This window comes from Myotis lucifugus, unplaced genomic scaffold, assembly GCF_000147115.1.
Source record: "Myotis lucifugus unplaced genomic scaffold, Myoluc2.0 scaffold_40, whole genome shotgun sequence".
In the NCBI taxonomy this organism is placed as follows: Eukaryota; Metazoa; Chordata; class Mammalia; order Chiroptera; family Vespertilionidae; genus Myotis; species Myotis lucifugus.
Window position 1 is genome coordinate 6,566,927 of NW_005871088.1, and position 15,741 is coordinate 6,582,667.

The window sequence follows — 15,741 nt, forward strand, 5'->3', positions numbered from 1 at the left end:
ATGATGGTGGTCATTTTTCCATCATACATCTGACCAGTGTAGAGCCCTCCATTCTCAAGGTAAAATCTTGGTTATATGGGGCCTGATAAACTCTTCTGTCCTCACCTTGATGACTCCCTCAGACCTTGCCCCAGCATAAAGGTCTGTGGACATTCTGTGGGGGGCAGCTAGACTTGGTACAACCTGGGAGATTTATTGAGTGGATTCAGAACCAGCACTGACAACAAGTTTGAACCTGCTTCAGTCTGGTGAACACCACTCTCCCCTACCTGATGACTCATTGAGAACCTACCTCATGCAACTCAAGTAATGCCAGAGCACTTTCAGTGGCTGAACCTAATAGTCAGTCAGCAGATAGAGATAGGTGGAAATGTACCTCAGGATATCTTGGGACATTTGCTCACCTGACCCCGGGCTTGGTGTTGGTAAAAGTCAGGCTTGGCAGGCAGCTGTGTATTTCCCATGCACACCCAGAACCAGGAATGTCAGCCACCAACTCTGGATCACTTGTAGTTCCAAACAGCTTACCTAGTCACAAGAAGTATCTGATATTGGCCTACACCAGAGACCCTCCCAATGGGCCTCAAAACCAATACAACCAGTGGGAAGCTTCAGAAAACATCAGAGTAGGATCAAAAAAGCTTCACAAGAAGCATATCCCAAGGGAAATCTTGGCAGTTACCAGACCCTGCTGAGGCAAATTCCACTTTGTGTGATAAGCACCTGCACAGAAGCTCATACACTGTAGCCAGCATTGACCCTCATAGATAGCCAGCCCAAGAGTCCACCTCATGCATGAACAAGCTAAGAATAATCAAGACTCAATTACAACATGAGGGCTCAAATAACCCACACAAGGGATATTCTTGGAGCATCCAGGTCAGTTGATCAAGGAGAGTGCACCACTGTCTCCCACCAGACACCTACTACATAAGGCCACCCTACTAAGACTGAGAGTCATAGCAGCTCTACCTAATATGTAGAAACAAAAACAAAGAGGTAGTCAAAATGAGGAAACAAAGAAACATGCCCCACATAAAAGAAAAGGAGAAATCTTCAGAAAAAGAGCTAAATGAAATGAAGGCAAGCAATTGACCCAATATAGAGTTAAAAAAATATGGTTATAAGCATGCCTAAGGAACTTAGTAAGAACTGAAACAGTATGAAAAGACACATAGTAACCATAAACAACAACAACAACAACAACAAAAAACAGAATTGAAGAATACACTAGAAAGAATAAATAGTAGGTTGGATGAAGCAGATGATCAAATCAGCAACTCGGAAAACAAAGTAACAGAAAACACCTAATAAGAGAATTACAAAGAAATAAGAATTTTGGAAAATGAGCATAGTTTAAGGAACAACATCCACATCAAAGGGATACCGGAAAGGAAATAGAATACAGGATCAAATTCTTATTTGAAGAAATAATGACTAAAATTTTCCCTAACCTGGGAATGGAAAAAGACACACAAGTCCAGGAAACATGAAGAGTCCCAAACAAGATGATCCCATAGAACCCCACACCAAGACACATCATAATTAAAATAACAAAGGTTAAAAAAAAAAGATACTTTTAAAGCAGTAAGAGAAAGACAGTTAGTTACCTATAATGGAGCTCTGATAAGACTGTCAGTTTATCCACAGAAACATTGTACACCTGAAACTTATATAACTTTATTAATCAACTAGGGACCCAGTGTATGAATTCATGCACCTTGAAAAGAACTGTGCCCGCAAGGCTGTGGTAGGCACAGGGGCGGGTCTTGGCCTATCCTCCGCGCTATTGCCTGGCCCCACCACCACCATGGCCCCCGGTCCCCCATCTGCCTGCAGCCCCACTCCCGCTACTGCCGCTCACACCCACTGATGGCGCCAAGTGATCAGGACCAGCGCTGGGTGCTGGCAGCAGGTGCAGGTGGCGGCTCTGGCACCAGTAGCGGGTGCAAGCAGGGCCATCACTGGCAGTGGGTGCAAGAGTTGGCTGCCAGCCCTGATCACCCCTCAGGAGCAGGAAGACGTGGAGAAGCCCTGAGGGGTTATCTGGGCCAGCAGCTTCCGCTCACACCTGCTGACAGCGTGGAGCAATTGGGGCTGGTGCCAGGGGCTGGCAGTGGGTGTGAGCAGTGGTTCTGGTGCCAGCAGCGTGTGTGAGCGGGGCCAGCACCAGCAGCAGGTGTGAGCACCTGGTGGAACCGCAGCACACGGGTGCAAAGAATTTTCAGTAACCACCAGTGGCTTTCCCTGATGACAGTGACCAGCGCCCCACCTTGGTCTGGCACCCTCGCTTACCTGCTCCACCATCTCTCTGTAACTGATGCCTGCCATGTTCCACGCTCTGCAGCCTGCTGCCGACGCCCGCCCCCTGATTGTCAGCACCCGTCATAGCGACTGGTTGCTGGATTGCTCAGTTGTTCTGCCATTCAGTCTATTTGCATATTAGGGTTTTACATATATAGATGTCATGCCAATAAATTTCTTCTTGATGGTTTGGAGTGTAACTCCAGGCAACTTCAGTTAAACATTTGGCATGTCTTCTCTCAATATGGCAACCCAATAATGAGCCTTTTTTTAACTCAAGAGACTAGAAGTGTCATTTTGTGTTCTTATGCCATCACAGATGTTCCCAAATTGATCTATTTTACTTCCCCATTATCAGGATCCAGCAAAAACAAGAGAAAACTGTTAGGTCTGATCAAATAATTAAATTTATTCCCCCTCCCTGGGAACTGACCTTTAGACCACTTCACAATGGACATTCCACTTGCCTAGACCACATTCTACTTGCTAAGTCCATTATCTTTCCCCTCCAGAGTTTCCCAGAATCCAGACCTACACAGAGAATTCTCCACCCATAAAAAGCCCACCCAGAGTCCTTTAATACCTCTGACTCCCTGTCTTTGGGTGCTGGTGACATTTTGGGGCTCAGCCCATCTGGTATCCAGATGACCTAATAAATTCATAATTCTTTACCCCTTTTGACCTTGTGTGTTCCTCCTTCGTCAACCCTAACAAAAACATTTTATTTTATTTTATATTTTATTTTATTTTATTTTATTTTATTTTATTTTATTTTATTTTCTAGAGGTCCGGTGCATGCATGGGGGGGGGGAGGGCGATCCCTCAGCCCAACCTGCACCGTCTCAAATCCAGGAGTCATCAGGGGATGTCCTAGTGATGGCTTAAGCCCACTCCCCATGGTTCTCTGTGGGGCCTGGCTGCTTCACCGCTGGCACAGTGATGAAGCTGTCATGCCCCGCTGTCCTCTGTCTCAGAGCCTGGGGGCTTCGCTGCCATCACCACCATGCGAATGGAGGCGCCATGCCCTCCTGTCCACTCTCTGTCTGCCAGGCCTGGGGGCTTCGCTGCCATAACCACAATGCGAACAGAGGCGCCATGCCCTGCTGTCCACTCTTGGTCTGCCACGCCTGGGGGCTTCGTCGCCATCATGGCAATGAAGCCCCCACGCCCTGCTGTCTGCTCTCTGTCTCTGTCTTCCGGGCCTGGGGGCTTTGCCACCACTGCCATGCAAACTGAGCCACCACGCCCTGCTGTCCACTCTCTGTCTGCCCAGCCTCTGGGCTTCACCACTGCTGCAGCACCAAGGAAGCCACCATTCCAGCAGCAGGGCTGAGGGGACTGGGCACCGCCATCTTGTGGCTATGGGTGCCACCATCTTTATGGCAGAGTGAAGGTTAATTTGCATATTACTCTTTTATTAGATAGACTAGAGGCTGGTGCACAAAAATTTGTGCATTCGGGGGGTCCCTCAGCCCGGCCTATGCCCTCTTGCAGTCTGGAACCCCTCGAAGGATGTCCACCTGCTGGCTTAGGCCCGGTCCCTGGGGGATCAGGCCCAAGCTGGCAGTCAGACATCCCTCTGGCAGCACAGCAGCCCTCAGGGGATGTCCACTTGCCAGCGGGGAGCAGGCCTAAGCTGCAGTCAGACATCCTTAGCACTGCTGAGGAGGTGGAAGAGGCTCCCACCACCACCACTGTACTGGCAGCCGTCAGCCAGGCTTGTGGCTGAGCAGAGCTCCCCCTGTGGGAGCGCACTGATCACCAAGGGGCAGCTCCTGCATTGAGCGTCTGCCCCCTGGTAGTCAGTGTGTGTCATAGTGACCAGTCATTCCCAGTCGTTCTGCTGTTAGGGTCAGTTTGCATATTACCCTTTTATTATATAGGATAGTGGCCTGGTACATGGGGTGGGGGCCGGCTGGTTTTTCCCTGAAGGGTGTCCCCGGATCAGGGTGGGGGGTCCTGCTGGGGGTGCCTGGGCCAGCCCTGGGTGAGGGGCTGAATGGGTGTTTGCAGCTGGTCACACCCCCCTTCAGGGTGGGGGTCCCCCCTGGGGTGCCTGGCTAGCCTGGGTGTGGGGCTGATGGCCGTTTGCAGGCTGATCAACCCCCGCAGTGGGGACCCTCACCCCGTGGAGGTTTGGCCCAGCGTGGGTGAGGGGCTTGAAACTTGTTTCAGGATAGCCACACTCCCTTTTGGGTGAGGGGGCGCCGACTGGGGTGCCTGGCCAGTCTGGGTGAGGGGCTGAGGGGCCATTTTCAGGCTGGCCAAGCCCCCCAGCTTCGTGGCCACGGCCGGCTGAAAGCAGGTATCTGGGGTTTATTTAGCTTCTATAATTGAAACTTTGTTGCTTTGAATGGAGCTCAGAGCCCGCTGCGGCAAGCGGGAAGCTTGGCTTCCTCCATCATTGGGGCAACCAAGCCTCCTGCTTGCTCCAGCTCCATGGCTGCCGGCCACCATCTTGGTTGGGTTAATTTGCATATAGTTGCTCTGATTGGCTGGTGGGCATGGCTTAAGGTGTAGCAAAGGTACAGTCAATTTGCATGTTTGTCTTTTATTAGTGTAGATTTTATTTTATTATTTTATTTTAATTTAATTTAATTTAATTTTTTTTAGTCATCACCTGGGGATATTTTTCAATTAATTTTTAGAGAAACTGGAAGAGAGAGGGAAAGACAAGAGAGAAACATTGATGTGAGAGAAACACATCAATTGCTTGACTCTTGCATGTGCACCGACCTGGGACTGGATTGGGAAGATACCTGCAATCGAAGTATGTGCCATTGACTGGAATCAAATAGAATCTGGGACCCTTCGGTCTTCAGGTTGATGCTCTATCCACTGAGCAAAACTGGCTAGGACCAGGAGGAAATATTTGGTAACCACTGAAAGCATTTGGGAAGACATTTAACTCTCCTACAACAGAGGGCCAAAGAGCTTGATACCCACAGGCAATTATGGGCAACACCTCTGAATAAACTTCCTTTGCCCAGATTTGGAGTACAATCTTCTTCCTTCCCTACTGTGCATAATCTCATGCAGTTAACATTATATTGATATTGTCCCAGTCTTTCCAGACATCTGGGACCACCACCACTTTGCACAACTGTGGGAGTACCTGTGAAATTTGGCAATCATGTGGATGTGTCTTTATTTCAGAAAAACAGATAGATTTTTCCATCTGTAATATGTATTGTTGTGGAAATTATACATTATACAATTATTTCCTGATTTTTCACCTAACATGATTCATAGCTTATAACTGTGTTAAATTTTCCATAAATCCTCTTGGACTTTTATCTCCAATATGTGAGTCTTGCCCTGGGGCCTCTGCTGCATGTACATTCCACCTTCCTTGCCTGCCACTACTCCCAGGTCCCTTTTCTTTTATGAGTCCATCTCCCTTGCTCATCCGTGATCAATAAAGCACCAAAATGTAATTCTGTCCTTGAGAGTGAAAATTTACAAAAACAATGTCCCAAAATTGTGCACAAGTTTCTACTTTATTTCTTGTGAACACCATATACATCTTCTAGCCATTTGAACAATTGTAGTTTGCAATCATCTTCCCAACTATTTTTTCAGGAGCAGATTTCATTATTTTCTCGTCATATGTTGCTTTTGACTCAAAGAATAATACCAAGGTTGATTATTCATATTTTTAAAGCAGATTTAGCTTCTAATGGCATCTGATTTTTTCCTGAAAATTTACCTTCAAAGGATGATGATCAGCTAATGAATATTGAATACTAAAGGCCCAGTGCACAAAATTTGTGCACAGGTAGGGTCCCTAGGCCTGGCTGGTGATCAGGGCCAATCTGTTAGGCAACCAAGGGGGTGTTTGGGGCCCCCATTCTCATCCATCTTAGCCTGGAGTCACCCACTCACCAGCCCCACCAGTCGCCTCCCTCTGCAGGGCGACTGGCAGGATGATCAAGGGGCTCTTGCTCACACCTGCCTTAGCTGGCCTGGCACTACTCACTTGCCAGCCCCGCCCCCCACTGCCACTGTCAGTTGGGACCTGCAGGCTGGGGGTAGCTCCTGTGTTGAGCATCTGCCCCCTGGTGGTCAGTGTGCATCATAGCGACTGGTCGTTTTGCTGGTCATTCTGCCATTCGGTCTATTTGCATATTAGGGTTTTATATATATAAACTAGTAGCCCGGTGCATGAAATTCGTGCACTGGGGTAGGGGGGAAAAGGAGCCCCTCAGTCTGGCCTTCACCCTCTCCAATCTGAGACTCCTCAGGGAATGTCCAACTACCTGTTTGTGCCCACACTTTTAACAGATAACAGCTCCATTGTTGTTTCTTTCTTATGCTTAAAACCATTGGAATTAGTAGGTATTCAAAGTGTGTATATATTTTGGGGGGACACCCTGTATATCTCTAGTCAGCAATGAAAGAAACCAATAGCAGATTTGGAACCCCCAGACAGGGAACCTCGTTCACTCCCCACATGTCTCCCCACTTCACTTTCCACCTTCGTGGGCAGCAGGAGAATCAACGTTTTCTCTCATTAATTTGGAAAAGCACGTCCTGTCACCCGCTGCCCGGCAGGAGTGCGCTAGGCCCCAAGCAAGCGAGGCTCAGTCAGGGCAGCCTTCGCTCATGGGTGCTGGCACCCAAAGTGCACATTTCTCCTCTACAGTCGCCCCGACTATCCCACTGTTTCACTGAGAGGACGGAATTCCTCTCCGCCTCTGGGTTCTTGATCTTGAACACTGACCGAAGGCACCTCAGCAAGGGCCGCCCGCGCCCACCAGGTGTGTCTGTCTGCATCTGCTCCAGCCTCAGCACCTGCATTAACCCCCAGAGGTGATCTCGTAGCTGTACTGGCCTCCATGGGAACAGAGCATCACCACTCCGCCCTCTCACTGTCATCTCACAGGCGCCCACCCTCAGCACCCAGAACACTCAGACACTCTCCAAAGGATGTGAGCGCATCAGAGGGGATGTGTGTACATCCTGTGGGGGTGTTAGGCATGCTGGGTTGATGGAAGTGCGGTGGAGAGGCGGGGGGAACTTGTGCATGCCTTGGTTTGCAACTGTTGCAGGCGTGGGAGGGTGACAGTGTGCTGGGGGATGTTCGCACGCCAGGGGGGGATGTGCACACCTGAGGCCTCTGGCTTTGCAGATCCGCAAACCCTCTTGGTGCAGGCAGGAGGACGTCAGTCTGGCCCACCACGGTGGCTGTCCCTGCGATCCTGCACCTTCTGGGCCAGGAGGCGGATCTTGTGCAGCCACTCCTGGGCACTGATGGCCTGCAGGGGCTACTTCAGCTCAGCCTGCAGGCTCCGCTTGGCGCGCTAACAGCTGTCACCACCGCCATGTGGGGAGTACAGGCTGCCCTCCGCCGGCCTGCCTCCCCTGTCCAGAGGCTCTCTGCGCTGCTCACCTGCCCAGAGTGACTGGGGCTGGGCAGAAGCCAGGCATCCTGCCCTGCCCAACCCCGGCCGATCCGCCCCTGTGCGAGCTGCTGCCCCGCTGGGAAGGGTCACGGATCCGGGTCCCGGGAACACAGACAGCCTCAAGCACTGCCCCCCGCCCAGCAGGGTCACAGATCTGTGTCTTGGTCCTGTGGACAGCCTCAAGCACTGCCCCCCGCCCAGCAGGGTCACCGATCCGGGTCCTGGGACCATGGACAGCCTCAAGCACTGCCCCCCACCCGGCAGGGTTACAGATCCAGGTCCCAGACAGCCTTGCCCGCTGCCGCCCGCCTTCAGTATGCAAATTAGCTGCCATCTTGTTGCTTCAGGGTGGGGGTCCCCACTGGGGTGCCTGGCCAGTCTGGGTGAGGGGCTGAGGGCTGTTTTCAGGCTGGCGGGCGACTGAAGCTCCCAGCCTCTCCTTTTTTTCTTTTTTATTCTGGGATTTATTTACCCTCTATGGCTGTCACTGGAGCTGAGAGCCGGCTTTAGCTCTGAGGCTCGGCTCCAGCTCTGAGACCTCGGCTGCTGAAAGCAGGTATCTGGGTTTGTTTAGCTTCTATAATTGAAACACTGTTGTGGTCCTGCTGGCTGAAGCCCAGCTGGCTGAAAGCAGGTTTCTGGGGTTTGTTTAGCTTCTATAATTGCAACATTGTTTCTTAGAGTGCAGCTCAGAGGCCGGCAGTGGTAGGCGGGGAACCTTGGCTTCCTCCATCATGGAGCAAGCAAGCCTCCTGTTCGCTTCAGCTGCCTGGCTGCCGGCCGCCATCTTGGTTGGCAGTTAATTTGCATATCACCCTGATTAGCCAATGGGAAGCGTGTCGGAGGTACAGTTAATTACCATGTTTGTCTATTATTAGATAGGACTAGTGGCCCAGTGCATGATATTCATGCACAGAGGGGGAGGTTCCCTCAGCCCAGCCTGTACCCTCTCCAATTGGTGACCCCCAAAGGGATCGAGCCTAAACTGGCAGTCAGACATCCCTCTCACAATCTGGGACCGCTGGCTCCTAACTGTTCACCTGACTGCCTGCCTGATTGCCTCTAACTGCCTTTGCCTGTCTGCCTGATCGCTCTTAACCACTCTGCCTGCCTGCCTGAAAGCCCCTAACCACCTCTGCTGGCCTGATCACCCCTAACTACCTATGCCTGCCTGCATGATTGCCCCTAACTGCTCCCCTGCTGACCTGATTACCCTTAACTGCCTCTGCCTCACCCAACACCTGGGACCTGAGCTTCCCTCCCTCTGGCCAGCCATAGGCACCCAGGACCTGGGCCACTTCACTCAGGCCGGCCGCAGCCACAGGGGACTGTGGGGTGGGTGGCTTGTCCCTTTCCTGGGCCAGAGGCGCAGGCGCAGCTGCTGGCGCCCGGGACCCTGGTGGCCGCAGCCTGGCTGGTCCCCATTCCTCTCTTCCCAGTGTTGAGTGTCTGAGCCATTATGGCGTGATGACATGAAGGCATGATGACTATTTTCATATTAGCTCTTTATTATATAGGATTTTAACTTGTCAAGGTCTATCTTCAAGTGGATATTATACCACTTCACATCTTGTATAGAAACTTCACTGTAACAAAATTTCATTTTTCCCGGGCAATCTTTGTGCTATTGGTATCATGTATTTTACTTTCACAGATGTTATAAATCTGACATTACATTATTGTTTGTTTAAATGGTTAAGTATCTTTAAATATACTTAAATAATAAGAAACTTCTATTATATTTTTTCCTATGCATTTACTGTCTTTGGTGTTTTCCATTTCTCGGCACAGATCATTATTTCTATCTGGAAAAATTTTATTTCTGCTTGCAAGACTTCTTTTTACATTTCTCACACTACAAATCTGCTGGTGATAAAAAATTCAATCTTTTATGTATGAAAAACATATTTTAATTATTTTTAAAAATATTTTCACTTGGTCTAGAATTATAAATTGAGAGGATTTCCCCCCCCCCCCCTTGTGAGTACTTTAATGATGTTGCTCTACTATCTTCTCCCTTACACTATTTCTTATGAGAAATCTTTTGAAATCCTTATGTTTATTCCTGTGTATAGTGTGTCTCTTTTCTTCTGACTACTTAAAAGATGTTTCTTTTCATCATTCGTGTTGAACAATGTGATTTTTATGTGTCTTGATGGAGCTTTCTTTATGTCCTGTGCTTGCTATTCACTGAGCTTCTTTGATCTGTAGATTTATATTTTTTACTATATTTTGCCAAATTTGGAAAATTTTGAATCATTCTTTCTTCTGATGAATATATATATAGATATATATATGTATATGTAGATAGATATATATATAGATACTAGTTCAGGTCTCTAGAGAAGGGGTGGGGGAGGAAGGGAGTGAATCAAACGGTAGGGTCAGGACCTTGATAGGCAATTGAGTGCGGGGACAGCCAGCAGGGCCATCCTTGCAGTGGCCAGTTCATGACCAGCTGCCTGAGACTGGCTCATTCCTGGGCTGGGGGGTTTCATGCATCTGCTCCATGCTGCCCAGCAGTGCGGTGCCTGTCAGGGCTGTGTGTAGCTTACAGGGAAGGCACAGCCTGGGGATTCGGAGCTTTGATCCCTTGCAGTAACCAGATCCGGGCATTGGGAATGCAGCAAGTTCTCTGCACCCTGAGTCACCCCACTGTTGCATCCCCAGAGCAGTCATGGTGCCTTATTCTGTCACAGTGCCCTAAGCTCGCAGTGATGGAGATGTGCTGTTATAGGTTTGGGTGAACAGAACATGAAAGACCCCTGGGTGATAGCAGGCACCGGGTGCTGGCTGGGGAGGCGGTTGTGTGGGTTTGCGTGAAGCACTCACAGTCACAGCTTTGGAAGCCTCTTTCTTAGTTTCTCAGAGAGCTCAGTGGTGAGGAAATGCAGGTCTCGTCCTGTGTTGTGGTTTCCGTGGGGAACCTCGCCTTTGGGGGTGTCAGAGGGGTTGGCTGGGAGTGCCTGCAGCAGAGGGACACCCTTCTTCAGTAACCTCTTCACAGGAGGACTCGTCGCCAGATTCCTGGGAACTGCTCAGCGGATCTCTGCTGTTCCACAGAGTTCTCTGAGCAGCTGTCTATCTTCAGTGGGAAGAAAGGTGTATGCTTGTGCATAGTCACTGCCCGGTCCTGGGCCGGTGGGGGCATCCAGGCCCCGGACATGTTCTCCCTCTGGGGTTGCAAAGGTTGGACAATCATTGTCCAGAATTCCCTTGTTTAACAAAGAAAGTTAAGTTCCCAGTGAGGCCCATGATTAGAAAGGGAGGGGGTTGGGAGAGGAGGAGGTGCTGAGCTGCCTCTTCCCCACCTGCTAGAAGGCACGGAGCCAGAGGCATGACCTCAAGCCTGCTCACCTGCCCCAGGAGGCTACTTCCAGAGAGACCTTGAAGTCTGGGCTCTGCTCCTGTGTCCTGGTGGGTCTGAAAAGCAGGAGGCAGAACTGTGCTCTCACATGGGCCTCGGGGCAGTGGCTTCCTGGTTATTGGCAGAGACAGTGGCCCTGGGGTCTGACCGCTCCTCAATGGTTGGAACTGCATGTAGGAGCTGCTGGCACAGGCGCACCCCTAGGAGGCAAACCATCGACCTTATTGCTCAGGTGACGACGCCAACATCCCACCTGGCCACTATGGGAGCTGCCATCTTTGTTGCAGAGTGACGGTTAATTTGCATATTCTCTCTTTATTAGATAGGATGATTTTGAATAAAGAATGTTGCAGACATTTTCTTTTATTTTTCTGTAGACATTTTCAACTGACTATTATGTTTAAGAGAGAAAGATGGAGACTGAAATTTATTCATTGTGAATGATTCAGTTTAAATCCAGTCCCCCTCCCATAAAGCAGTCTCTAATCATTGCTAGAAGTGATATTTTTCTCCTTGGCCCTATGGATTGCTCATAAGGCACTTGATTATTTGTATGCAAGGTTTCATGAAAAAGCAAGGCTAATCACTGCTAGCTGACCTAAACATTCTGCATGTGTGCTATTCAGCTCTCTACCTTTATGCTAAGCTGCAGCTTCAGAAGCGGAACTCACAGGAAATACACACATCCGAGTACTCCAGAAGCGATTTTGTGAGTGGATTTTATAAATAACCACAAGGTCTTCTTATCTATCAAAACTTGACACTTGGCCTAACCCTGTGTTCCCAGGAGAACTGTGAACTCCCTAGAGGAGCCAGAAAAAGGACACAAGAAAGCCTTAACATTCACTCCTTTGACTCTTTAACCCTGAGCTGCCAATGTTTGCATGTGTCATGATAGGTAACTCCTGGTTACTGACTAAACTCCTTATCTTAAAGAAAAAAATCAGAATTGAGTTTCCCTGCATTGCACTTTATCTGCATTTTCAGAAATAAAGTGTGCTTCAGGGAGGAAAAAAAAAAAAGGTCATTGGATCATATTCATTATCAGGAAAAGAAAATTATAAGGGGAATTCTTGAGCATGGTGCTATTCAACTAAATTTTGAGCAAGAATAACAATTTTTCCTTTATAATATCACATATTTAAAACATACTCTTGAGCTTCTTGATAGCAAAGAGGGAGGAGGAGAATGAGGATCTCTAATCCAAAGATAATGAATACTCAAGTTGCCAACCACTTGGTCCTGACCCACATGTCCTAGCTGTTTGTTATGGATGTGTACTGCAAAGTAATATATGATAGACTCTCCAGGTTAAATCTTATCCCAGCCATTTATCAGCCTCTTCCTAGTTATTTAAATAGCTTATGGTCTCTCCTACCCATAGAAGGCTTTCTGCAGCACGCCAATTCTAACAATACTTTTTAAACTGCCCATCACCTTTGCTTGGCTTTCAAATATTCTTCTGACAAATATTCAGAATGTCCCGCATGTGTCAAAAGAAGGACAGTCTTTCTTCGAGGCGGGAGGGAGGATGTTAGTGGATTGCACTCTTGGATGGAGCTTTTTATTGTTTCGCTGTTTGTTTTGTTTTTTAATTTATTTTTGTCCCCCAGCAATTCATATGAAGATTCAGAGTTACCTAAAACTCTTCTCTCTCAGGCCCTAACATCTATGTGAAGACCTATCTCCAGGCATTTCTACCTCATTTTGAGAGGAATTCTCAGAACTCTCAGAGCCTGTGCCCTGGACATCAGCACACTGGGTAGAGTTCTGGAGACTAGAAGAAAGTGGCAGACTCATTATCCCTATGCTATTTGGGCTAGGGCCGTGGTCGGCAAACTGCGGCTCGCGAGCCACATGCAGCTCTTTGGCCCCTTGAGTGTGGCTCTTCCTAAGCCTTAGGAGTACCCTAATTAAGTTAATAACAATGTACCTACCTATATAGTTTAAGTTTAAACAATTTGGCTCTCAAAATAAATTTCAATCATTGTACTGTTGATATGTGGCTCTGTTGACTAATGAGTTTGCCGACCCCTGGGCTAGGGTTTTCAATCTTATTTCATTAATCAATCCCATCTCAACTGCATTTCACTATCTCTCTATCACCTGGGAGTTCTTAAAAATCTATAGTCTTCTGCCTGCTGCCTTTCTCTGGCACTGCAAAAGCATCCACCACCCCGCCCCCAATATTTTCAGTAATTTCAAGAGGACCTTGGGAGGGAAGAGAAGTAGATTTGTGTTCAACCCATCTTTTAAAACATGAAACCTAGATTTCTGGTTTTTTTTTCTCTTTTTTTAAATCATCTATTAGTGGAATGTACTTCATGTTTTATCTCAGACAGAAAGAAGTCAGCCTTGTTAACTATTCTAGTCAGTATCATATTCTCTTATTTTAATCCTCTCCAGTATAATTATCCTTATCTGATATTTTGTTTTTATTTATAATTTAAGGCACTTTTATTTCTCCCCACCATAATGTAATCTCCATTTGGGCACGGATTTTGCTATTTTTAACCACTGCAGTTTCCTTAATATCTAGAACACAACCTGACACATAGGTACTCAATACATGTGTTGAAAAAAGAAGGAATGTTTAAGTGTGCACTACTAACAAAAAGTATGTGCCTACCATACAAATCATGGAAGAAGACGAAAGCAGTTGTATGAAGTACATTGAACTGAGCAATGTGTACTTGTACGATGTGATAAAAGGTTTTTGTTTTTTTTCGTTTGTCCGCTATTCCTTTAAATCCATCTTGTGGAATATTTTTTGAGTCCATGAATGACATTTCACACCCATATCAGTGGATAATCCTCATAGCTTAACCACTCAATCTTAGTTGGTAGAAAGTCCTCTGGTTGTTTTCATTTGTAATAGTTTCATTTTAGTAGTGAATATGTGTAGTCCAGGGTAATAATCAAAACTTTGAATTCCAGCGTTAAGCATTCTATCTTTCATGTGCATGTCTCTCCCTTACACATCTCCTCCTTTCTTCACTCCCCACCCTCCACTTAAGCATGTGGTTAGTTTCTGATCTCTCCAGAATAGAAGAAAGGTAAGAGGGGAGGTCAAAGTCAGGAAATGTCTGCTTTGACCAGAACTTAAGGTATCTGGTGTTAGTGCCTGTAGTCTTGGCAGATGTTCAAAGCCTCTCCTTAGGCTTGATGGATGATAAAATCTGACTCCTTTCTTTAGGAACACATATGTATTCTTGGGAGATTCCCCAATGGCAATAATCAATCAACACTACTCACCTCCCTTTTATCCTGAGAATTCAGCATTCTTACTGTATCTTTTACTGGGGTCACTTTACCCTGCTAAGCAATAGGCTTGAACAAGATTTTTTAAAGGCTTCAGGTGATTCAATTTCTCCACCATCTGGTTCATATCTCATATTTGGTCCATGAGAAACACTCCTACATCCGATCCCCCACTTGTTGATTACATAGCTAGGATCTAATATTGATTGTTTCCTCTGCAATGCCATCTCAGGCCAATAGTCATGACCTCTCTTGATGTTAGATTCCTCAGGTCTACTCTGCTCACCCTCAATCCCAATTTCTAGCTCTAGTTTGTTTATAACTAAACAAATATGTGAAAAATGCATAACATATATTCTTAATATTAATATACAATAGGTAATTAATATTATACAGTATGCACTTATATTATTAATATACTAGAGGCCTGGTGCACGGATTCTTGCACGTTGAAAGGAAATTAATTAGAAGGTGGCCTGTAGGGCGGGACTGGGTGAGACAGGCCAGATACACCCTGGAGCCAACCTCCCATGGTCCTTTCCTAGCCAGCCACACCTGGGGTGGCGCCAGGGCTCAAAGTGCATCTGTGGAGTGAGCATGGTTACTTTGGCAGGTGGGGTCCTTTGGCCTGGCCTGTGGGGATCAGGCTGAAACCAGCAGTCTGACATCCCCCAAGGGGTCCCATAGTGCGAGAGGGCACTCTGCAAAGTTGGGGACGCTCAGCAGCTCCTGCGTTGAGCGTCTGCCCCCCTTGTGGTCAATGTGTGTCATAGCTACCAGCCCATTGGCCAGTCGCTTAGCCTTTTATATATATATATATATATATATATATACAGACTAGAGACCCAGTGCATGAAATTTGTGCAGGTAGGGGTCCGTCAGCCCAACCTGTACCTTCTCCAATCTGGGAGTCCTCGGGGGATCAGTCCTAAACTGGCAGTTGGACATCCCTCTCGCAATCGAAGACGTCTGGCTCCTAACCGCTTACTTGCCTGCCTGCCTGATCCCCCTAACTGCCCTCCCCTGCCAGCCTGATCCCTCTAACTGCCCTCCCCTGCTGGCCTGGTCACCCTTAACTACCCTCCCCTGCTGGCCTGGTCACCTCTAGTAACTTTCTTTTTTAATTTTAGCCCCTTCACACACAATTGTATTTGACTTCCTTATTGGCTTCTCCCTCTCACACAATTTTTCTCTCTCTTTTATGTAACACTTTTTTTCTACTGACTCATTTATAAAATTTTCTTTTCTCCTTATTTCCTACTTCTGTTCCATCATCCTTCTTCCCATCTTTCTCCTACCCTCCCTCCCGCCCCACATTCCTTCTTTCCTTTATCTCTACCCTTGCCCTCCCTCCCCTTTTCTTTCCTTCCCACCTTAATTTTTTTCTTCACTTTCTCCCTCTGA